Here is a 24,816-nt window from a genome sequence, read left to right as displayed (position 1 = left end):
ATGATTATATCCCCATACCACTCATTGCTTGTAGATATCAGAAACAAACTTTCATCCACGATTGATTCTTCGGATGTTTCATCGTTGGACGACGATGGGAGATCGCATAATAATTCTGCAAAAACTAGAGCTTTCTTTGACTTGGATTTTACAAATTCCAGATCAAACTCTTGAAGGATTGCTATCCATTTTGAATATTTGCCCCCCAGCAACTGTCGCGACAATATATAAGTCATGGGGTTGCAATCTGACAGAATGGTAGTTTTCCGAAAGAGGACATAGTGTCGAAATCTTTGTATCGCTTGAACAGCTGCAAGCGCTAGTTTTTCAAAATAAGAATATTTTCTTTCTGTATCATTTAAGTTTTTACTTAAATAATATATAGGATGTTCAATTCCATTGACTTATTGAACTAAAACCATTGCGATGGTCATATCTGCTGCAGCCAGATACAGGTTAAAATCTCTTTGATAATCAGGGGCGTACATTAATGATGCTTTCATTAGGGAATCTTTTAAAGCATCAAAGGAAGCTTGCGCAACCTGATCCCAAACAAAGGGTACCTCCTTTTTCAAGAGACGAGTATAACCTTTAGCAAGTTCAGCGTAATTTGGAATGAACCTCCTCAGAAAGTTTACTTTCCCTTGGAGTTTCTGAATCTGAAGCAAATTCGAAGGTGGAGACAAATTTATGATTGCCTGGACCTTACACGGGTTGAGACGAATCCCATCCTTGGAGACTACAAAGCCAAGTAAACGACCAGAACTGACGCAAAATACACATTTGTGCGGATTGAGTCGTATCTTGTAGTGTCGGCAACATAGGAATATCGCTCTTAAATGCTGCGGATGATCAGTCCGTTTTCACGAATGAGCCGGAAGGTCGTCGAGGTATGGTTGAACGATGTTTTTGATGTCATGGAAGGCATAATTCATTGCCCTCTGAAACGTCGCCCCTGCATTCATTAAACCAAAGGGTAATTTTCGATATGCGAAAGTGCCCCACGGACAAATAAATGCAGTTTTTGACTGGTCCTGTGGGCGGATATTTATTTGATTATACCCGGAGAATCCATCCATGAATGAAAAGATTTCGCATCCGGTGCATTCATCAATTATCTGGTCAATGAATGGTGTAGGGTAGTTGTCTTTTCGACAAGCTTGATTTACATCCCTATAATCGACGCACACTCTAATTGTCCCTTGTTTTTTCATAACAGGGACAATATTCGATACCCAATCGGTTAGCGGAACCGGGTAGATGAAACCAGCATGGAGAAGTTTTTCAACTTCTGCCTTAATGGCAGCGGCTTTCTTGGGGTGCACCTGCCTTAGCCGTTGTCGTACTGGTTTGACATCTGGATACATCTTAATTTCGTGTTCAATGATACTCGAGTCGATGCCTGGCATTTCACTGTATGACCAAGCAAAGACATCTCTGAATGCGCGAAAAAGAGCGTTATATATTTCCAGTTCTGAAGGAGAACAACATTTTCCGACATAAATATTCTCTACAACATCTGTTTTGGTTGAGATATTTATGGCTATAGTCTCTTCAATGTTGGATACGTTTCGCTCGGAATCCACCGTATTTACAGTATTTGACAGAAAATCAACTACTGATGGATGATAAAGGTCATCTTGAGTATCTTCTTCACAATCCGGAAGAAGAGAACGATGGTGGGAATCATTCCATGGTGCTCCTTCAATTACCATAGCTTGGAGAATTCCTTCGTCGGTGACATGCACTCGCGACCAAGGATCCGAAGGAGTACCATATTCTCTAGACCTATCTATCCAAACGCTTGATGAGCGTTGATTTGGGTTTGCCTCCCATGCTAGGAACATTGATTGCTATAATACTTCCATTGGGCTTGGGGGAAAAACCATTGCATGATCTATGTTGATATCATTTTCTGAGATCTTTATAGAAGATATCATGTTGCAGGTTCCCATTGACGCTACTTCCGCCAGATTGATTGGAGGTGGAAGAGCGAAAGTTCCCATTAGTATAAGATCTTTTAGTAGGCCTACTCCGATATTCTGAAGCGAATGGGGGCTTCCATGGATCATGGGAATGCTTCCTGTAACTTGAGAACCATTGGGGAGGAAGTTCTGTTGATCGACGATTGTAATTCCTCCTTGAAAGGGAAATGCAATCTTTATAAAATAGGTCGACACAACAGCTGCCATGGCATATATCCATGGTCGTCCCAATAGGATGTTGTAATCAAGATTCCCATCGATGACTTCAACATCTATTTCTATTGTTTTCCCTCCTAGTTCAACTTTCAAGTTATTTAGGATACCATATGGGGTATATGTCCTTCCGTCGAATGCTTTTAATGTCGTCGCAGATCGCGACAAGGTTGGAGATCCTAAAGTTTTCCAGCAATTCATCGACATAATACATGTAGATGCCCCCTCATCAATAATTGTTCGATGAACAGTTTTGTTGAGGGCTTTCACTTGAACAAGGAAAGCTAGTTGAGCTGGCAACTGAGGATTGTATCCTTTGTGGTCGAAGGATACAAGATTGGAATCCTTTGGATCAATCCCACCAATGGCCGATAATAAAGCCTGCCTTTGGGATGGGCAATTTTGTAGTACTTCAAGAGTCGACATAGCGGATGGCGATTGGGCCAAATCTTCCACTATGTTATAATGTTGTGCCGCTCTAGCGCGGGGATTAAACGTCGACTTATGTACTACTCCCTTCGGCGGTTTTATTGTCAATTCAGGGATGGTGGGCGGTACAACTTCTGTCGAAGTTGTTATCGAACTACTTGGTTGATCTTTATCCTTGTTGTTCGACGACTGCGGATTCCCATAATCTTTGTTCCTTGTCAAAATCAAAGCATCATTTTGATGTTTTGAAACCGACAACATTAGCACTTGAGACGGGGAAGCATTTCCACTTTCAACCAGATTTGCTCCTGGATTCAGAAACGGATCAGTTAACACTGCTGAGGTTTTCGAATTCTTAAAGAACTTCTTAAGCTCAGCTCTGTGTGGACAATCTGTGGTCCGATGATCCTCATCGCATATCATGCATGGAAATCTTGGTTTCCTATTTCCAGGAGGGTTTGAAGAAGATTTTTCAGGTGATGATTCATCCTGTTTCTTCTTCTTCCCTTTGCCTTTCTTCTTGCTTCCTGGTTGTTTGGTTTCTGTGCCCTTATCTGTCGATACGATGTTTACTTCCGAAGCAAGAAGTTCATCTTTTGCATTTTGACCTGAAATCTTACGGGCCTTCTTGGATGTAGCCTTTGTCGATTTCGTGTCTGTCGTGCCAATCACGCCATCGCCGGCATGAGAGTCATTGTTCGATTTAAGAGGAGGAGGAATTGAGAATTCCGGTCTAGGGGCGTCAGGTATTTTGTCGTAGAGCGTGCCGGACTGAGTGTAAATCAAGTCCAGATATTGTGCACGAGCGATCACTTGCTCTTCCGTTACGACTCCCCCCTTTGCCACATCTTCCGTGATGGAAGGCAGTAATGACTTGATAAACCATTCAGCTAATAGCTGATCGGGAACGTATGTTTTTACCATCCTACGACGACGTCGCCACTCATGTATATGATCAAATATGTGAGTGGTTTTTGTCTGTTTTAAGTTGGTAACAAGTTCTGTTCCCGTTTCATACCTTATTGGTAATTGAAAATGGGTTAAAAAGGTTGTGGCTAAGGTACTGAAGTTGTCGAACGAAGCTCTAGGCAATTCAATGTACCATTTTGCTGCTGGACCCGTTAACGTCCTCTGAAAGAGGCGAAGTCTTATCGAATCATCATTTAGGGTGTTTGATGAACACCATAGATGAAAGGTCATCACGTGATTCGATGGATCTTCACCCGGATTTCCATTAAATTTAGGAATATCTGATGGAAGTTTATGCGGAATCGTTGGCCACCAAGGGGCGTAAGCAATTGGATCGTTTGTTAACCGATTTAAATCAGGTAACTCTAAAGTTGCCACGAATGGTAACTGTTGATTCAGGTTAGGTGAAGCATACCCAGGATACGATGGAATCGCCTGAGCAGTTGGTCTTTGCATACCGGCATAATGCATTTGATGCTGGTATGTTTGGTAAGGTTGGTGGACTTGACCATTGTAAAATGGTTGATTTTTACCGTTTTGAATGTACGGCTGTCCACTGTTCGCAAAGATTTGCTGCTCAGAACCTTGGTATACTGGTTGGAATTGCGGTTGTTGGTATTGCATCAGCCATGGTTGTGAGGCCATGTGCCGTTGCCCGATACTAACCGTTTGACCAAGGTGAGGGGTAATTGTACCCATCTGGACCTGTGTTTCCCCACTAGTCGGCGATTGTGGTTGAGTCGCAGGGTCAAGGGGATGTTGCATTACAACCTGAGAAACTTGAGGTTGGCATACAACAGGCAGCGCTTGAACTTGCGACACCGTCACAATAGCCGGCGTAGACGGGATGTTTGACATAGGTACGCATTGTTGCATCGAATACACAACTCTTGGTTGTTGAGGTAGTATAGGTACCCAACCACTTGAGGTAATTCCAGTATAACCTGAATGCTGTTGTGAACTCCCGTATGGATATCCTCCCGGAGGGGATAATGAAAAGGCATACTGCCCCCCATACGGTGGTAATCCAGAACTCAAGGGAATTGTTTGCCCTTGGGGACCGGACTGCCCAAATTGACCTCCAAATGGATCAATTTGTTGAGACTCAACATAAGAGTTTCCGGATATTATTCCGGATGAACAAACAGGAACGGACCAGACTGTCGAAATAGCCCCTGAATGGGCTCCTTCTAGCGGTTGAGAGCTAGTCGGGACAGATGGTATGCCGACGAACATTGTCGGAGTGACAGCAGGGAGTTCTGTCGTCGCTGTGTCAGATGACACAGTCCTAGATGTTGACGGTTGTTCAGACATTTGTAGTCTATCCAAAAGATTACCTAGCGATTCTACAGGAACTTCCGCTGGTGGTAGACTAACTTCTGATGTCGAAGGATATAGAGTGATCCCGACTCCAAAATGCGTTGGAGTACTCGCTTGAGGATCTTCTATAATTTCTTCTATCGCAATCAGACCAGGTGGAAGGGGAAGACCGTCAGGTCCGTAAAATATTTCTGGTGCCGAAGAAGGTGTGAAATCAGCAGCGACAGATGTTTGAAGAGTAAGACTCTCCGAACCGGTTGTAGATGGAACTGGTTCGTTAACACAAGTGTTTATTCTCAAACTAGGATCAGTACCACTGTCCTTCTGCGGCTGTTGAACTTCTTCTGTAGAGGCAGGGATTCCATAAATTTTTGGAGTAACCGGAGTCTCTGATGTCGTTGGAACACTTGTTCTAACTTTGATAGGAGATTTGGAACCGGTTAAACGAGTTCGCTTTGTCCGTACTGGTTTTGATTCCGAAGACAAAGACGGTTGACTCGTAAGCCTCCGCGAACGACGGGGTTTCAATTGACTTTCTTCCACGATTGCGGATTACTCGATCAACTAAAATAAAGGGAAGGTATGTTTCCGAATTAAATGAATTTTAGATGCTTTTGACACAACTTGTTTTTTCAGTTTTTAAGAGTCGAGAAAAAACAAAAGATGACTCTAGTCTCCTTCGATTTTTAATGAGCCTGAAGTGACAAGTGCTCAGATGGACCTTTTCCGTTAAGGAGTCTGAAAAGGAACGAAAGAGACTGCTTTGGAGGTCTAGGTAGAGGGAGTACTAAACCAATCGCAAAACTGCAGAATACTTTTTAGGGTACGGCAGTCAATCTTCCCGAATGCTGTGTTCGGTGCATTGCGATCAGTAGGGCGGCCGACACGGCTTCCTATGGATAAAGGTTTTAATCCTATAGGGGTCTCCCAATATATACTTGAAGGTACGTGGGAGCACAAGTCTGTACTGGCACTTATCGTCTCAAAGTGGAGGAATCACCCAACCATCAATGAGGACAACAGTTACCAGGCTTTACGACGTCGGAATACGTCTCTAGCCTAGACCTTTAAATGTTGTGCGTTAAGTTTCAAAGCATTGTTAGGTTCATTGAATTTATTTTAAGTTGATCTTTCTTATGGAGTTTGCCTTTTGGGATCACCACGAGATGTAGATGTAATTCCTAAAATGCAATCTAAAGATGATAAACAAACTTTTATCTCTTTTCAGCAATGAAAATCCTAGCTACTAGGGGAAAAGAAAGACACAATCTTTTCACAAAGAGCAAAGAGCACACTGTAAATGCACTTTCCTAAATCAAGCCAAACAGACTGTCAATATGCAAATGCACGTGCATGTATTTGTTTTTCACTTTCTTAATATTGATGCCTAAAAAGAAAGTTGATGTACAAATCTGAATTTGCTTTCAAGTGACAAACACAAACAAGCTTCTTTTCGAAATCAAAAGGTAGAGATGATTACAACACTTTATGATTTTGAAATAAATACTTGTTTCGACACTAGAAAGTCACAAATTCAAACCAAAGGCAAAAGTAAAAGCATAATCGACCATCAACAGCAAATAAACTTTCTCCTATGATCGAAATCGACACTTGCGACAGATCTAAATCAAAGGACGACAGTACGACTATTATACTTTTGCAATGGAAAACTTTAAACGACTGAACAAACACATACAAATGTCTACAGTTCTTTTGTACAAATGAGGCGGAATATCAGTAAGGAAAAGGGGTCTGAAACAGTCATATACTGATCACAGGCTGAAAAAATCAGAGACAAAACTGGAAGAATGAAGCAAAGAACCTCAGCTGCACAGGGCTAGGCTGATCAGCGCACCTGTTACACAGAGAAACTGCATTGCAGCGCAGGTAGCCCTGTCGGGAAGTGCGTTGAAATGCAGAACCTCTTCACAGAGCCTGCGTTGGGGCAGAAACGAGAATTCTATCCAGGTTCTGGGTCACGGTTTGCAGTTTAATCTTTGGTTTTTGGCCGAGTAAAAGCAATCAGTAATGCACAATCAGAGGTAGATATAAGGGGGATCTAAGAGCTATCACAAGGGCAATCAGCTAGTCTATGAATCAGCTGTTCAAATCATAAACAGATCCAGTGAATGGATTGAAGTAGCAGATGTCTACTTTGCATTCATTAATGGCAAATGCAGTTCGATTGCTACTTATAAGTTTATGAAACAAACAACAAGAGAATCACAAACAAACTAATTAGACACGATCCCCAGTGGAGTCGCCATTTTGTTATCGGGAAAAGTGTCTATTTAGAACTGCTCTATCCCACTAAGGTGTGACAGCTACCTTAGAAACAAAGAGAGAAAACTACTTTTGTATCTTCTTTATGAACCATAAACAAAGAGGAATAGGATGAACCAACCTGTGTCCTTCGATCCAATCTCTCTCCTCTTTGACAGCTTCCAGCTACCTGCTCCCTTACTTGCCCAGCTTCACCAAGTACCTGTAAGATCACAGAAGAAGGAAACTATACAAAGACATGGGTTTATATTCATAAATAACTTAGGATCAGATTTAAGTTAACCATACAAATGTAACAAGCATCAATGAAACACAAGCATGGAGAAGAAAATCAAATAGTTTTATTGATATACAAGAAGATCCAGGAGGAGTTACAACCAATGATTCCTGACCCAGCATCAACCTCCCAGCAAAGAAGTCCCTTCTTCAACCCCAACAAAGCATAGATCACCCAATTCTCTGATACGTATCTCAAAACCAACAGCAATTCCTTACAATGTGCAAAATTCCAGCCTCTGGATCTCTGGGATGAGGGATCCATATATAGATGTATGCAAGGAGGATGAGTTAGCTCATGATCTGATTAGTGGCTTCTCTCTGTCAGTTCTTGCTTCCACTTGGAGACTGAAAGCCTCTTACTCATCCTTGGTCGAATTCAGTGAGGTAAGTGTCATTGGAGAAGATTCTGGAAGCTTCCATTGTCTCTCCACCTCGCGGAATGACACTGCCATTTGTCATTTCCCGCTCAACGCACCCTGGTAGTGCATTTAGGTGCGTTGCACCTAGCTAGTGGATTTAGGTGCTATGCAACGCACTTGCCTAGTGGAGTAGCTGAAATGATCCTGATTTGACTTATTCTGAGCAGTTTCTGGTGTGGAACTTCTGGGAGAAGCTGTAATTTGTTGACCTTGTTCCTTTAGGGGTTGGAACAACACTTTTAGGGACTTAGGAGCCCTTGGTTTATGGACATTTCATGCTTAGAGCTGTAAGGCACAAAAATGTCTATAACACTCAGCGGTCAAATCGGACTTCAAAACTTTTATGTGCCACGGCTTAATTCCCCTATCAAATCTGGTTTCTCCATCGGGCGCAATCTCCACCGTCAGATCTGGAGCCCCCAGATCCTATGGTGTTCGCTCATTTCGCGCGGTTGACTTGCTCAACCGTTAGAATTCAATGAGAGGCAGTTTTCTCTCTCATCCGCAGGACACGCATCATGTGATGAATGGAATCGCTCGTTTTCTGCCAAATCCGCTTACTGCCCCAATGTGCCTCCAATATACTGCCGGGTTTGGAGCGCAGGACCCGCCTTTCGACTTAGCACTTTCCCTATGGTTTCCCGGCTTCCCATGCAACCAAGCGCTTCGAGGATTTTCCTTCTCGAGGGGGTTTGCTAATCACGCATCAGAAATGGCCTCCGTTTCTGGATCCGGGCTTCCCAACTACCAGTTTTGCCTCCTGCGCGGTGTCCATGGGCCCCGATCAGTATGCTTTGACTGAGGTCCTCGTCGTTCCTTGCTGGCTGCAAACTACCACTGTCAAGAGGTCTTCCTGATAGCTCTTTGTTCATAAATTCAAATCTTTTCCTGATTTGATACAATCATGGCACTTTAATAATTTTCATTGATCCAATTCGGATCACGGCCTTCCCACTGAAAAATCTTTTGGACCACCAAAAGTTTGTTTTCAAGCATCGACTAAGTGAGGGTACAATTTTCTCACTTGTTTAATCTCTATCCACTTTGCATTGCTCGGCTTTGAACCCTTGAGCCCAATTCTAAGGTACTTAACATCTCCTCTGCGCATTGTCCTCACCTTCCTGTCTAGAACTGTGTCTTCCAGAAATTCATTAAGATATTCAGGTAACAGGTCATCAATAGAAGGCAATTGACTTTGCTCTTCGGGATCCTCAATTAGTGAAGGTTCAAATAATATCAAGCTATCTGCATTTACGTCTGAGTAGATGTGCATGTAAGCTGGTAGATCAAGGCGAAAAGCATTCTCACCAATCTGCTCAAGTATCTTGAAGGGTCCATACCTGATAGGATTTAGCTTTTTACCTTCACCTTGCATCTTGTCCTTGCTGATATACAGCCAGACTTTGTCACCAACTTGGAAACTATGCTCCATTCGATTTGGCTTGGCTCTTTCCCAGCTATTCCTTTACTGCATGGTGGATCTCTTGGATTTGTTCAATGAACCTAGTTACCCTGTCCACATCACTGTGTCCCTCAACTATGGTGTCCTTACCAAAGACAAAATCCTAAGGAGACCCTGGTGTGAAACCAAAACAGGTCTCAAAGGGAGATCTATATGTAGAAGAATTTTTTGCTCTGTTGTAAGCATGTTGCACATAACATAAATGTTCATACCAAAGCTTACGATGCTTGCTGCAATATCCCTTGAGCAACTGGATCACTATCCTATCGACTACTTCTGTCTGGACATCAGTTTGTGGATGAAAAGCTATGCTTTTCTTTAGTTTGGTGTCCATCAGTTCCCACAGATGTGACCAAAAATTCCCCACAAATCGGGTGTCTGGATCAGATACAAAGAAAGTGGGAAATCCAAAATGAACCCATACATGTTCAAAAAACAATTTTGAAGTTTGTTCATTTTTAATCTATTTATTACAAGGTATCCAAATACATATAGATAATCATGACCTTTCCTAGATTTAGGCAATCCCCCAACAAAATCCATGGAAACACTTTCCCAAGGGTGAGAAGGAACTGGTAATGAGTGTACAAGCCTATTTTTCTATTGTTGGGCTTGCTTTTAGCACACATAGTACACCCTCTTACATATTTAGATACTGTCTCTTTCATTCTTGGCCAATAACAAAATCTTTGCCAGCTGTGCAACTATTTTACTTACCCCAAAGTGACCTGATATTAGAGAAGTGTGTCCTTCTCGAATTATCTTTACTCTTTCAGTTTGTGGAATGCAAAACTTCCCACAATGATATAAGAGTCATTCCTTTGCATGATAATCCAATTCTTCTACTCGTTTGCCTTGACTTAAAGTTGCATATACATCTTTAAAGTCTATATCTTGAGCATATTGTTCGATGTAGCTCTCATGTAACACAGAATTATGCTTAAGTATAGTAGATGCATTTATAATAGGTCTAGATAACATGTCTGCAACTTTATTATGTATGCCCTTTTTATATCTGATGACTAAATGAAACTGTTGTAGAAAACCCATCCATCTATAGTGTCTTGATTGTTGCAACTTAGTTTGGGAGTGTAGATATTGAAGCGGTTGATGATCAGTATGTATTACTGTCTCTTTGACCATTAAGTAATCTTTCCACTTTTTCACACTCTGTACTAATGTATACAATTCTTTATCATAAGTAGGATAGTTAACTACTGCAGAATTAAAGGTATCAAAATGATAACATATGGGTTTACCGTGGTGTGTCAACACTGCTCCCATGGCATAGTAACTGGCATTTGTTTGGATCTCAAATGGTCTTTGAAGATCAGGCAGTGCTAGTACAGGTGTTGTACTAATCTTTTCTTTCAAGGTGTCGAAGGCTTTCTGCTATTTTCCACCCCACTGAAACACCTTGTTCAATCCTGTTAAAGCATGTAAAGGAGCTACAATTAAGGAAAAGTTAGAAATTAACTTCCTCCAATATTGTGCTACTCCTAAGAAACTTCTAACTTCTATAGCAAATTTGGGTTTTGGCCAGTTTACAATGACTGCCACCTTAGAGGGATCTATCTTCAATTCACCACCCCCTACTATATGACCCAAATAATTCAGAGATGTTTTGCCAAATTCACATTTTGAGAGTTTAACATAAAGTTTTTCTCTTTTCAAAACATCTAGTGTCTGCTTAACATGCTTTAAGTGTTCTTCCCATGTTTTTCTAAATATCAGATTGTCATCCAGATACACAATAACAAAATCATCAAGAAAATGTCTGAGTACATCATTCATTAATCTCATGAAAGTAGTAGGAGCATTAGTTAAGCCAAAATGCATAACCAGTCCATCATACAATCCCTGCTTTGTTTTGAAAGCAGTGTTCCATGTATCTTGTTCTACGACTCTGACCTGATGGTATCCACTATGAAAGTCTAGCTTGGAGAAATAAACAACTTCTTTCAATTGATCTAAAAGATCATCTATGCGAGGAAGGGGATAACGATTTTTTATTGTTATCTTATTCAGTGCTTGGTAATCAATGCACATTCTCCACGAGCCATCTTTCTTTCTCACCAAAATGATTGGTGACCCACATGGTGATGTGCTAGGTCTACTGAGCTCTTTCTCGAGCAACTCCTGCACCTGCTTCTTGATTTCAGCAATCTCTAAAGCAGACAACCTTTACATTCCAATGTTAAACAATGGAGTATCTTACTGCAAAATAATATCATGCACTATTTCCTTTTTGGGTGGCTGACCTTTAGGTTCTTGAAACAAGATATCATACTCTGAAACAACTTTTTCTAAATCAGCTTGCTGTTTAGCATTACAGCCCTCAAATACATTGGTTTTATCAGGTTTCTTTTCCTTTACAACCATCAGCAAGAATTGTTTGCATGAATTTACCATTCGTTTCATCTGCCCTGAGTTTATGAGAGTATAATTATTCTTGAGCTTAAGAGCTCTCACAAAGTATTTGATTCCATCTTTAACAAGTAGATACTTGTTCTCAGCTCTATAGAAAATAGCTTTTCTATCATACAAGTAAGGACTTCCTAAAACAATTCCACATATATCCAAAAGAATTATGTCTAACTCAACCTCATCTACAAATGCTGACCCAAAAGAAAACTTGAGTTTGCACTGTCTAGTCACTTGTAGTTGTGCTTTATCATTCAACCATCCTAATGGGTATGGTTTCTTGTGAGGTGTAGTTACTAATCCCAACTTCTTTACAATTGCTTCAGAAATTAAATTTACTTGTGAGCCACTATCAAACAAAGTATCAATCTTTTGATGTTTGGAAATAACTCGAATATGGAAAAGCTCATGTCTTTTTCTCTCATTTTCTTCATCGATAGTAGATTGTGCAGAAGTACTAGTAGATGCTTCAGAATTCTTACCTTTTATACCCGTGGCTGCAATGGTTGTTTCATCTCCCGAGTCTGACCCCAAATCTTTCTGAATAGCTACAAAAGTATTCTTCTTCTTGCCCTTGAACTTCTTAGGTATCAACTCTGGATGCAGAATTCAACAATGCTCATCATCATGCCCATCCTTTTTACAGTGAGTGCATGAAGCCTTGCTCTTTTGTGCAGTGTTAGCCTTCCTTTCTTTCCATTTCTGCTTTCTTTTCTCCTTATTCTTGCTTGCAGTGGGTTGGGATGATCCCCTGACTTCTGGACTTCCATTCTTTCCTCTATCCTCTAGATGAGTAGCTTGTATAGATACCTCATCTATACTAGTGGGATTAAACATGAGGATAGTGTGCCTCATGTAGCTGTGTAGACCACCAATGTACTTCAACAGATTCTTAGGTGAGTATAATGAGATTCCTAGAATCAATTCTCTCTTTCTAAATTCTTGAGTGTACCCTTGCACTTTGCCCTTTCAACTGTCGAAGAGTTTGCCAAATCATCATGGCTTGCTGCATGTAAGCCAATGGATAGAACTGCTTTTTGATTGCAGAAAAAATTCACTCCAGACAGAGATAAACTTACCTTGTATTTTCATGTTAGCTTGGGTTCTGCCTTCCCACCAAACCAAGGTAGTGCCTCCAAGGTGTAGGCTTGCCAGTTGAATCTTGGTCTTGTCTGAGTCGATATTATGCACTCTGCAATAAACACCAATTTCTCTAATCCAATTGTCCAGCTTTTCTGCATTCAACTCTCCATCATATATAGGTAGATCAAATTTAACATCAAGTTTGATCAAAGATGCTTTCTTTTTGTGTTCAGGGCAGTTAGGATGTGTGAGAAAGATTTCCTCTTTCCCTTTGCCTTTTGAGTGGTCATGGAAGTGAGACTCATCTTCTCCTTTGTCTTGTTTAGAGCCTGATGAATCTTCATCCTTATGTTTTCTAAAGTCCCTATACATCTCTTCTACCATGGAATTTATGGCTAGGAAACTATCTATGAATTGAGGGTCTGGTCCCATAGAACATTCCTATGACATTGTCTTTCGAGGATACACTCTCCAAATTTCAAGATTAGTTTCGACCAACTGTCGTTTTCCTAATTTAAGCTTTGATCTAGTTAGCATTCAACAGCTAAACCAACACAATCTTGTATAACCTTAACAGCCTAAAGCTCTGATACCACTTGATCTGAAAACCACTCGTGAGTGACCTCAGTTAAATAATTAATGAAGGAAGGTATTACAGACTCATGTGTTGGTGTGTGTCTATGTTATTTTAGGCAACGGATCGATTCGATTGCGAAATACACAGACAATGGAAAATGGAAAACAGTAAGGGAAACACAGTAAGCAAATACAATAACACAACAAATTAATAACGAGTTCACCCTATTCTCCAGGGCTATATCTCCGGTCCAGCTTTCAGTGGTGGCCTTCTTTATTGTGTCTTTAAAGTAGAGATTTACAATGAGGAGCTCAATTTGAGTCTCCTGAAATAGATAATGCCTCGAAGGGTGGTTCTTGGATTCCCCAAGCCACTAGAGTGTACAGACTCTTTTCCTTTCCAAGTCTTCACCTCTCTGGTCTTTAATGGGAGGAGCCCAATGTGGTACTCAATTCCCGACAGATATCCTCACAGGGATTGCTTGAACCTCTCAAGCCTTCTGTCTACTCGATGCTGCCTTAGGTCAACTCAGCTCTCTGTTTTCTTTTCTCTTGCTTCATTGTCTCTTTCTTCTTTTCTTTCACTGTTCCCTTCTCTGGTTCTTCCTTCTCTTTTCTGTGTTCCGTTCTCTATCTGTTCACGGCTTAAATACAATCTGTCCTTGACTGTTTGCCTCCTCTTCCGCCCCTTCAGATCACTTGCTTCTGTTCGCTTAGAGTTCCCTACCTCTGCGTCATTGCCAACGTCTCACAGGGAGGTGGCCACTTGTCCTCTCACGAACTGTGCCAACTCTTTTTTGACGGTTCGGTATTTCAGTTACATCGTGGAATGACTCATCCGCCAACTCAGCGGTCAAATCAGACCTCAAAATTTTATGTGCTGATGCTTGATTCCCCTGTCAAATCCAATTTCTTCATTGGGTGTAATCTCCGTCATCAGATCTGGAGCCCCCAGATCCTATGGTGTTCGCTCATTTCGCGCGGTTGACTTGCTCAACTGTTAGCCCGCGATGAGAGGCAGTTTTCTCTCTCATCTGTCGGACACAAGTCGTGCGATGAATGGAATCGTTCATTTTCTGCCAAATCCGCTTACTGCCCCAATGTGCCTTTGATATACCACTAGTTTTGGAGCGCAGGACCCGCCTCTCGCCTTAGCGCTTTCCCTACGGTTTCCTAGCTTCCCATGCGACCGTGCGCTTCGGGGCTTTTCCTTATTGAGGGGTTTTGCTAATCGCGCATCAGAAATGGCCTGTGTTTCCCGATCCGGGCTTGCCAGCTGCCAGTTTTACCTCTTGTATGGTCTCCATGGGCCTTGGTCAGCACGCTTTGACCGAGGTCCTTGTCGTTCCTTGCTGGCTGCAAACTGCCACTATCCAGAGGTCTTCTTGATAGCTCTTTGTTCATAAATTCGAAGTCTGTCCTAATTTTATACAGTCATGGCATTTTAATAATTTTCATGGGTCCAATTCGGATCACATTCTTCCCACTGAAAAAGCTTTTGGACCACCAAGATTTGGTTTTCAAGCATCGATTAAGTGAGGGTACAATTGTCTCACTTGTCCAATCTCTGCCCACTTTGCACTACTCGGCTTTGAACCCTTGAGCCCAATTTTGTGATGTTCAACATCTTCTTTGCGTGTCAACCTCACCTTCCTATCCAGAACTGTGTCTTCTTGTAATTCATTAAGATATTCAGGTAGTAGGTCATCAATATAAGGCAATTGACTATGCTCTTCGAGATCCTCAATTAGTGAAGGTTCAAACAATCTCAAGCAATCTGCATTTATGATTGAGTAGATGCGCATGTAAACTGGTAGATCAAGGTGAAAAGCATTCTCACCAATCTTCTCAAGTATCTTGAAGGGTCCATACCTAATAGGATTTAGCTTTTTACCTTCACCTTGCATCTTGTCCTTGCTGATATACAGCCAAAATTTGTCACCAACTTGGAAACTATGCTCCATCCGATGCTTGTCATGCCTTGCCTTGTATTTGGCTTGGCTCTTTCCAGCTGTTCCTGTACTGCCTGGTGGATCTCTTGGATTTGTTCAATGAACCTAGTTACCCTGTCCACATCACTATGTCCCTCAACTATGGTGTCTTTACCAAAGACAAAATCAAAAGGAGACCTTGGTGTGAAACCAAAACAGGTCTCAAAAGGATATCTTTGTGTAGAATAATATTTTGCTCTGTTGTAAGCATGTTGCGCATAACATAAATGTTCATCCCAAAGCTTAGGATGCTTGCTGAAATATCCCCTGGGCAACTGGATCACTGTCCTGTTGACTACTTCTGTCTAGCCATTAGTTTGTGGATGAAAAGTTGTGCTTTTCTTCAGTTTGGTGGCCATCCGTTCCCATATACTTGACCAAAACTTCCCCACAAATCGGGTGTATCGATGAGATACAATGAAAGTGGGCAATCCAAAATGAAACCATACATGTTCAAAAAATAGTTTTGTAGTTTGTTCAGCTGTAATGTGTTTATTACAAGGTGTCAAAATACACATTTTGCTTAACCTATCCACAACAACATATAGATAATCATGACCTTTCCTAGATTTAGGCAGTCCTCCAACAAAATCCATGGAAACACTTTCCAAAGGGTGAGAAGTAACTGGTAATGGAGTGTACAAGCCTAGTTTTCCATTGTTGGGCTTGCTTTTAGCACACATAGTACACCCTTTTACATATCTAGAAACTGTCTTGTTCATTCTTGGCCAATAACAAAATCTTTGCAGCTGTGAAACTATTTTACTTACCCCAAAGTGACCTGATATTAGAGAAGTGTGTGCTTCTCGAATTATCTTTACTCTTTCAGTTTGTGGAATGCATAACTTCCCACAATGGTATAAGAGTCAGTCCTTTGCATGATAATCCAATATTTCTACTCGTTTGCCTTGAATTAAAGTTGCATATACATCTTTAAAGTCTATATCTTGAGCATATTGTTCAATGTAGCTCTCATGTAACACAAAATTATGCTTAAGTATAGTAGATGCATTTATAATAGGTCTAGATAACATGTCTGTAGCTTTATTATATATGCCCTTTTTATATCTGATGACTAAATGAAACTGTTGAAGAAAACCCATCCATTTATAGTGTCTTGATTGCTGCAACTTAGTTTGGGAGTGTAGATATTGAAGTGGTTGATGATCAGTATGTATTACTATCTCTTTGCCCATTAAGTAATGTTTCCACTTTTTCACACTCTGTACTAATGCATACAATTCTTTATCATATGTAGGATAGTTAACTACTAGAAAATTAAAGGTCTCAAAATGATAAAATATGGGTTTATCATACTGTGTCAACACTGCTCCCATGGCATAGTCACTGGAATCTGTTTGGATCTCAAATGGTCTTTGAAGATCAGGCAATGCTAGTACATGTGCTATACTAATATTTTATTTCAAGGTGTTGAAGGCTTTCTGCTGTTTGCCTCCCCACTGAAACACCTTGTTCAATCCTGTTAAAGCATGTAAAGGAGCTGCAATTAAGGAAAAGTGAGAAATAAACTTCCTCCAATATTTTGTTGCTCCTAAGAAGCTTCTAACTTCTATAGCAGATTTGGGTTTTGGCCATTTTACAATGACTGCCACCTTAGAGGGATCTATCTTCAATTCACCACCCCCTACTATATGACCGAAATAATTCAGAGATGTTTTTCGAAATTCACATTTTGAGAGTTTAACATAAATTTTTTCTCTTTTCAAAACATCTAGTGTCTGCTTAACATGATTTAAGTGTTCTTCCCACGTTTTGCTAAATATCAGATTGTCATTTGGATACATAATAAAAAAATCGTAAAGAAAAGGTTTGAGTACATCATTCATTAATCTCATGAAAGTAGCAGGAGCATTAGTTAAGCCAAAAGGCATAACCAACCACTCATACAATCCCTGCTTTATTTTGAAAGCAGTCTTCCATGCATCTTGTTCTGCAGCTCTGACCTGATGGTATCCACTATGCAAGTCTAGCTTGGAGAAATAAACAGCTTCTTTCAATTGATCTGAAATATCATCTATGCGAGGAAGGGGATAATGTTTTTTTATTGTTATCTTATTCAGTGCTCGGTAATCAATGCACATTCTCCACGAGCCATCTTTCTTTCTCACCAAAATGATTGGTGACCCACATGGTGATGTGCTAGGTCTACTGAGCTCTTTCTCGAGCAACTCCTGCACCTGCTTCTTGATTTCAGCAATCTCTAAAGCAGACAACCTGTACATTCCAATGTTAAACAATGGAGTATCTTACTGCAAAATAATATCATGCACTATTTCCTTTTTGTGTGGTATACCTTTAGATTCTTGAAACAAGATATCATACGCTGAAGCAACCTTTTTCTAAATCAGCTTGTTGTTTAGAATTACAGCCCTCAAATACATTGGTTTTATCAGGTTTCTATTCCTTTACAACCATCAGTAAGAATTGTTTGCATGAATTTATCATTCGTTTCATCTGCCCTGAGTTTATGAGAGTATAACTATTCTTGAGCTTATGAGCTCTCACAAAGTATTCGATTCCATCTTTAACAAGTAGATACTTGTTCTCAACTCTATAGAAAATATCTTTTCTATCATACAAGTAAGGACTTTCTAAAACAATTCCACATATATCCAAAGGAATTATGTTTAACTCAACCTCATCTACAAATGCTGACCCAAAAGAAAACTTGAGTTTGCACTATCTAGTCACTTGTAGTTGTGCTTTATCATTCAACCATCCTAATGGGTATGGTTTCTTGTGAGGTGTAGTTACTAATCCCAACTTCTTTACAATTGCTTCAGAAATCAAATTTGCTTGTGAGCCACTATCAAACAAAGTATCAATCTTTTGATGTTTGGAAATAACTCGAATATGGAAAAACTCATGTTTTTTTCTCTCATTTTCTTCATCAATAGTAGATTGTGTAAAATTACTAGTAGATTCTTAAGAATTCTTACCTCTTATACTTGTGACTGCAATGGTTGTTTCATCTCATGAGTCTGACCCCAAATCTTTCTGAATAGCTGCAACAATCATCTTCTTCCTGCCCTCGAACTTCTTAGGTCTCAGCTCTGGAAGAAGAATCCAACAGTGCTCATCATCATGCTCATCCTTTTTAAAATGAGTGCATGAAGCCTTGCTCTTCTGTGTAGTGTTAGCCTTCCTTGCTTTCCATTTCTACTTTCGTTTCTCCTTATTCTTGCTTGCAGTGGGTTGGGATGATCCCCCAGCTTCTGGACTTCCATTCTTTCCTCTAGCTTCTAGATGAGTAGCTTGTACAGATACCACATCTGTACTAGTGGGATTAAACATGAGGATAGTGTGCCTCATGTAGCTGTGTAGACCACCAATGTACTTCAACAAAGTCTTAGGTGAGTCTAATGATATTCCTATAATCAATGCTCCCTTTCTAAATTCTTGAGTGTACCCTTGCACACTTTTCCCTTTCAACTGTCGAAGAGTTTGCCAACTCATCATGGCTTGCTACATGTAGGCCAATGTATAGAACCGATTTCTGATTGCAGAAACAAATCCACTCCAGACAGAGATAGTCTTACCATGTCTTTTCATGTCAGCTTGGGTTCTGCCTTCCCACCAAACCAAGGCAGTGCCTCCAAGGTGTAGGCTTGCCAGCTGAATCTTGCTCTTGTCTGAATTGATATTTTGCACTCTACAATAAACATCAATTTGTCTAATCCAATTGTCCAGCTTTTCTGCATTCAACTCTCCTTCATATATAGGTAGATCAAATTTAACATCTAGTTTGATCAAAGATGCTTTCTTTTTGTGTTCAGGGCTATTAGGTGGTGTGAGAAAGCTTTCCTCTTTCCCTTTGCCTTTTGAGTGGTCATGGAAGTGAGACTAATCTTCTCCTTTGTCTTGTTTAGAGCCTGATGAATCTTTGTCCTTATGTTTTCTAAAGTCCCTATACATTTATTCTACCATGGACTTTATGGCTAGGAAACTATCTCTGAATTGAGGGTCTAGTCCCATAGAACCTTCCTATGACATTGTCTTTCGAGGATACACTCTCCAAATTTCAGGATTAGTTTCGACCAACTGTCGTTTTCCTAATTTAAGCTTTGATCTAGTTAGCATTCAACAACTAAACCAACACAAGCTTGTCTAACCTTAACAACCTAAAGATTTGATACCACTTGATCTAAAAATCACTAGTGAGTGACCTCAGTTAAATAATGAATGAATGAAGGTATTACAGACTCATGTGCTAGTGTGTGTATATGTTATTTTAGGCAACGGATCGATCAGATTGTGAAATACACAGACACTGGAAAATGGAAAACGGTAAGGGAAACATAGTAAGCAAATACAAGAACACAACAAGGAGTTCACCCTATTCTCCAGGGCTACATCTCCGGTCTAGCTTTCAATAGTGGCCTTCTTTTATTGTGTCTTTAAAGCAAAGATTTACAATGAGGAGCTCAATTTGAGTCTCCTAAAATAGATAATGCCTGGTAGGGTGGTTCTTGGATTCCCCAAGCCACTAGAGTGCAAAAACTCTTTTCCTTTCCAAGTCTTGATCTCTCTGGTCTTTAATGGGAGGAGCCCAATGTGGTACTCAATTCCTGACAGATATCCACATAGGGATTGCTTGAACCTATCAAGCCTTCTATATGCTTGATGCTGCCTTAGGTCAGCTCGGCTCTCTGTTTTTCTGCCTCTTGCTTCACTGTCTCTTTCGTCTTGTCTTTCACTGTTCCCTTCTCTAGTTCTTCCTTCTCTTTTCTGTGTTTTGTTCTCCGTCTGTTCATGGTTAAAGCCAATCTATCCTTAACTTTTCGCTTCCTCTTCTGCCCCTTCGGATCGCCTGCTATTGTTCACTTTGAATTCTCCGCCTCTGCGTCATCGCCAACGTCTCACAGGGAGGTGCCCACTTTTCCTCTCACGAATTGCGCCAGCTCTTCCTCGACGGTTCGGTATTTCAGTTACACCATGGAATGACTCATCCGCCAACTCAGTGGTCAAATCAGACTTCAAACTTTTATGTGCCAGGGCTTAATTCCCCTGTCAAATCGGTTTCTCCATCGGGCGCAATCTCTGCTGTCAGATCTAGAGCCCCCAAATCCTACGGTGTTCGCTCATTTCACGTGATTGACTTGCTCTACTATTAGCCCGCAATGAGAGGCGCTTTTCTCTCTCATCTACTGGACACATGTCGTACGATGAATGGAATCGCTCGTTTCCTGCCAAATCCGCTTACCACCCCAATGTGCCTCTGATAAACTGTTAGTTTTGGAGCGAGGGACTTGCCTTTCGCCTTAGTGCTTTCCCTATGGTTTCCCGGCTTCCCATGCGACTGTGCGCTTCAGGGCTTTTCCTTCTCGAGAGTTTTTGCTAATCACACATTAGAAATGGCCTCCGTTTCTCGATCTGGGCTTCCCAACTGCTAGTTTTTCCTCCTGCGCGGTCTCCATTGGCCTCGGTCAGCATGCTTTGACCGAGGTCCTCGTCGTTCCTTGTTGGCTGCAAACTGCTACTGTCCAGAGGTCTTCTTGATAGCTCTTTGTGCATAAATTCGAAGTCTATCCTGATTTGATACAGTCATGGCACTTTAATAATTTTCATAGATCCAATTCGGATCAATCACAATGTTGATGGTGTGTTTTGAGCAGACATTGATTTTGACATAGATAATGTTGCCAATGGAGAAGCATATGGTTTAGTGGATCCAACAATTGAAATTTCTGATGTTAATTTTGATAAAGAACAATTCACTATTGACGAGTGGTTGGATATGATGAAATAAAAACACCTTATTGATACATTGTTATTTGGTGAGAGAATCCCACTTGTGTCTGAAAGCCATGTGGAAGATACAGGATAGAGATGGAGGTAGAAATAGAGTTAGAGAAAAAGAAGGAAGCCCACAAAGAGAAAAAAAAGACAGAGGAAAATCCAGAGAAGGAACAAAACTAATGTGGTTCTGTAAATATTGTTAATTCTAACATTGATTGCCAGTTTGCAGGTGCACAAAATGATTATGAAGAAGAATTTAAGTTCCTTGAAGCATGGCTTGAAAAACGATGTGTTGATGATGCCTACATATAAGCTGCACCTATGAATGTTGAACACAGCATGGATGATATTGAAAATTAAATTTTCAATGAAATTTTCATGTATTGGAGTCGTGAAGAGATAAAATTCTATTATGAACTTATGTTGCAAGAAATTGATAATCCAAAGATTGATGATGAAGAATAAACTATAGAAGATGCCATGTGGCAGCAGTCCACATACGAACATTTTTTTGAAGAGGTAAAGGACATCCATGCACATCCTCAAATGATTTTCTATTATTTTATCATAAATAAAGATATAATGGTGGTAGAGTTGCAACAACAAATGAAGAAACTAAAACCTACACCAAAAAGACAAAGATGAAGCAGTTCAGAGGATACAAGATCTGGAAGAAAAGGAAAAAGAAATCGAGCACAAGAGTTGATGTCAAAGTTTTGAATCATTGTAAGGATAGCTGAGACTTAGACTAGCACACATGTTTAAGTTTTGTTGAGTCAAGGTTATATCATCGGTCATAATTAAGGGGTACTGTTGGAAATAATTACGATCGCTTGTCAATTCACCGAACGCCTATTGCACCACCTCATCGCCTTGACTTTTCCAGCATCAAAGAGGTGCCACCGCCATGATCTCTTCAACTTTCGAAGAGCCATCACTGCCTCAACCTAATTAGCATCGAAAAGGAAAATAACCGACTTAGTTCTTCTATTAATGTAGACAAGGCATAGTCTGGATGCACAGAGTCTGAATTGTACACAGCTATAGCTGCTTTACCTTTTGTAAGTTGTAGCTGCTTTATCTTCTATAAATTAATGTTTGGCTTTATGTATTATTTAACAACCGTAGTTGTCTTCTTCTCTTCTTATTCTGTTTCATTGTTTGCTCTGAATAATTTCAAAAGCACTAGTCTCAGAAGTAGTTGTTGACACCAAATGTTAATTTGGTTGTTTCACTAGTTCCATATTTAGTATTTGATCAGATTGATCCTGTGGGTCCTGTACTGACTACCAATGTGGATCCTGTACTGCCAACTAATGTTTAAGCAATAGACATTGGTTTGGTCGTTGATGAAGCAATCGATGTTGTTGGTGTTAGTAAAGCAAGTGATTAAGACGTTCCAGTAGACCCACCAGAACTCAGATTAAACGATGAAAATTTTCATAGAAGCGGTATATTTATAAATAAAGCTTTTAGATAAAATCAAAGGGTTTGAGCTAAATATACTAAATGATCATCAGGCGAAAAGACGAAGGAAGACAAGATTAATATAGAAGAAAGTATATCAAGACCACATTGAAGACTGCTTATCTTCAAGTAACGAGGAGGAGAAATAAAAGACCAATTTATATCTCTTGAGAAGACACAAAGAAACTAGCACTAAAGAGTGACTTCTGATTGCCACATCATCATGTAATCCATGTCATCAGTGTCATGAGTCATCATGTGCCACATCATTTTGTGGATTATATAAATTATATAATGGAGAAATATAATGTAAATTGGAAGTCCAAGGGTCATTCATGTAATGTGAAAAGTCATATAGGAAGTCATAAGGTTATAAAAAAAGTCAAGCAATCATGAGGGTAGTCCAAGAATCACAAGGCAGGTTAAGGATCACTCCCCTTGTTATATATACACCCTCATTGTACAAGAAAATGGATTTTCACCTTGGCTTCTAGGCATCAAATAGATAGAGTGAGTACTTTTGCGGAAAAAGGCATGGCTCCAACTCTCCACTATTGGAGCTAATGGTGTTCATTTTATTCATGTAGCTTGGGAATTTTACTCAATACTCTAATCCTGATGGCTAAAATTTTTTCTTGCATGGATTGTGAATATTTATAAGGCTACTATGTGAAATTTTATAATTCATGTTTACATTCACTTGTACTAAAGTAGTTAAACTATTTTGGTAATTTTAGTGCTTATCTAATTGAAGATGTTTTGTAATGGTTGTAAGAATTGTTGCATCTATGTGGACTATTCTGCTTGATGTCAGGGGATTCCCTTTTCACTTGTGTGCACCTCTACTAGGGTGGTACTTTTACCTCTCTCTTAGAGGCTCAACTTTCCTCCCTTTTTAGTAGAAGAACCTTGATACACATGCAACCAAACATTCACGAGTCACACTTACTTGCTTTTCGCAAAGACACATACATGATTCTCTCTCTTGCTGACAGCTAAAGCCAAGGCAAATCTATAAGAATATATGGCAACCAGACCAATACTCCGGATGGGGCTCCTATTCCAAACAATGTGAGGTCTAATTGGGACTTAACATCTCGGATACTCCCTTGGTTGACGGATTTCCAGTACTTGCCATCAAATCCATATGAACCCATTTAGCTTATAGGATCGAAATTGGACCCCTAAATGTAATAATGATATGGATATGTTCACTACTTTCCTTAGTTTAGTTGCATTTTTCAAAGGCAATTAGGCTAGTATGTCAATCTTACCATGAATTATTTTACTTTTATTTGTTTTCAGTTGTCCATCTTCTTTTTAAGGAAAATAAATTTTGAATATAATATAATCTTCCATGTGAGAAATTGAACAGAAAATTGTAGTCCATCTTGGAAACTCCTATTTTAAAATTAGTAAAAATATATCCAAAGGAAAAAAAAAAACTAAATTCTTATTTATATTAATAATTTTTTAAACATAAAATCATTTACACTATAATCATAAAATAAATCATAATTAACTTTCTTGTTCATTACCCTCCGTAAGAACTCGATGGTATATTTCAAAGATGATCTAGAACTTATCAAATTTGAAAATACAGATTGGGATTGAAGAAAAACACTTTTATGTTTCCATTAAAGAATTACGTGATGTTGTACATCATTATAAATAATAATTTAACAATAAGAGAAAGATATTAATGGTTAGAAATTATATACACAATGATTTAAAATAGAATAGAAAAGAAAAAAACCGCACATAATGGTTTTACGAAGGCTTACATTTTGTTAAGTTGTTGGGTTAATCGAGGTCCTCATTTTATAAATAACTTAATTTCCCATCTCAATAAAATTTTGTTATTTTTATATTTAAAAAAATGAAATTAAAGAAAAATAACATATATTTTTATATATACACTCTAAAGCCTCGCATATTTTTCAAAACCTCAAGTAGTTTATTAAAAAGCCCATTTGTTTTAAGATTTGTCAAACTTGAATCTCCTATGGGGTGATTTGACAACAAACCAAGTGGTAGACGATTAGTGCTTGGGACCATGGGTGGATCTATGTGGATAATTACCCCATCTATGGCAATACAACACCGCATTCATTGTGGATCATGGAAGGTCTTGCTCGAGATTAATATAGCGAGGT

This window comes from Pinus tabuliformis, chromosome 1_1 (assembly GCF_031772625.1).
Source record: "Pinus tabuliformis cultivar Carrire ecotype Pingquan chromosome 1_1, CPIR1, whole genome shotgun sequence".
In the NCBI taxonomy this organism is placed as follows: domain Eukaryota; kingdom Viridiplantae; phylum Streptophyta; class Pinopsida; order Pinales; family Pinaceae; genus Pinus; species Pinus tabuliformis.
This window is presented reverse-complemented; position numbering follows the sequence as displayed.